Source organism: Aplidium turbinatum, chromosome 7, assembly GCF_918807975.1.
Source record: "Aplidium turbinatum chromosome 7, kaAplTurb1.1, whole genome shotgun sequence".
Classification (NCBI taxonomy): Eukaryota; Metazoa; Chordata; class Ascidiacea; order Aplousobranchia; family Polyclinidae; genus Aplidium; species Aplidium turbinatum.
In genome coordinates this window covers 20705741-20707599 of record NC_137478.1, presented here as the reverse complement: position 1 = coordinate 20707599, position 1859 = coordinate 20705741, and the positions used below count along the sequence as shown (strand labels likewise).

At 34.2% G+C, this 1859-nt stretch overlaps 1 pseudogene; it reads right to left on the bottom strand.

Annotated features, from left to right (window-relative positions):
* Positions 1–542: 542 nt before the first annotated feature.
* LOC145773997 (farnesyl pyrophosphate synthase pseudogene) lies at positions 543–1586 on the bottom strand (annotated as a pseudogene).
* Between the last annotated feature and the right edge of the window lie 273 nt (positions 1587–1859).

Here is a 1859-nt window from a genome sequence, read left to right as displayed (position 1 = left end):
ATGCTTCTGCTTCTTTTGATACCAGTTTTAGTTCTCAATGACTATCGGTTACAAACTTAGAGCACATTAAAAAAAATTGTCCTTTTCGTGACTTTTAGTGCGATGTTGCTCGGCCACTAGAGGGGGCAACTGAAAAATTTTAGTGAGACAGATGGTGTTTAGACTTTTTGGAGGTAAAAAAAAGTTTGTTTTCAGCCCACCCTATTGTATAGTGATCATTAATAAATTTGATTCAAAATAAACGAGTACCGGTAGTTATCATTGATCCAAATTGAACAAACATTGCACAAAAAAACAACTTCCCAATGAGTAAAAAGTGGTTTGAAAGAAATGAAACAAATACTTTGATTAAACTCGAACGAGATAAGCTGTGTTAACTTGATATTTTTGCTATAAAAGAAGTCAAATATAGTATTCCCATACCAAAACATTTTGGATGCCATACTCTGGTTTGCTAATTGCAGTATGCTATTGCAGAGATTGCCTTTGAGAAACGATACTGCATTCAGGAATCAAGATGATAAACAATCATAACTTTAAAACTATTTAACACGTTTGTAGATTTTGTTCAGTAAATTAAGAAACACAGACTTAGACAAAGACACATCATCAAAGTTATCAATTTCTGAGCATATCTTATTATAAGTGTCCAATCCATATTTTTCAAACACTGTTGGTAAATCTAGTTGTTTAAAGACTTGTTTGACTGCTTCAGTATTTTCAGGGTTATGTTTGCCATAATTTTCTTTTAAGATTTTGATCTGAAATGGTGAAGAGAGTGCAACAGCTTTAACAATAAGCCATGAACATTTACTATCTTCAATGTCTGTGCCAATTTTTCCAGTGATCAATGGATCCCCAAAGACATCCAAATAGTCATCCTGCACTTGAAACAAGTTTCCCATCTGTAGGAGGATATTACAAACCTTTGTGTGAACTTTAGGATCATTAACACCAGCCAAATACAATGCAACAGCAATAGGCAAATAAAAAGAATAATATGATGTTTTATATTTCACAATGGCTGCATATCTCTTTTCAGTGAATAATGAGATGTCAATTTCATTCCTTCCAGATGTTTGCATGTCTAAACTTTGCCCTATTTCTGCATTCAATAAAGTTTGATGAAACACATCAAACAAATCAGCATAACAAGACAGATGTTTGCAATGTTTGCGAAGTAATGTGAAAATGCATGATTCAAGTAACATGCTATCGTTGACAGCCTGATAACCAACTCCTTCATTCAGATACCAGCACATTCTGCCTCGACGAGTTTTGGATTGATCCATGATATCATCTGCAATGAGCGCACACCCTTGCATTATTTCGACTGCCCAACCAAGAGTCATGACAATTTTTTCTTCTTCCGTTGTTACGTTAGAGCCTTTTAAGCTAAGATAACATGATATCAAAGTTAATCCTCGAGTTCGTTTTCCAAAAGGAACATTATACTCTAAGATTTTCTTTAATCGTTTGTAGCATGACGATACTTCAGACCCATCGTCATTCAAACATGTTAGATCATCGACTATAGATTGAAAATGAGCATCAAATGAATTCCACAAATCTTGTTTTGAGCTCATGTCAAAAAGAAATTACAGAGATAACAGAATTTGAAGAATAACTAGGATATATACAGTTGTAACAGCAATACATATTGAAAGGATAGTAAATCAAACGAATTTGAATGTAAAGTAATTTCAGAGTCGAATGAGTTCCACTGATCAAGTGGTGTTAGTTTGGCATTCAGGATTTGGATTTGAAAAACACATTTCATGGACAGCTCTCCATTCAGCAACAACTAGTGGATAGCAATAAACAACAAGCTTAAACCATGGCGACCTTTATACACAGGC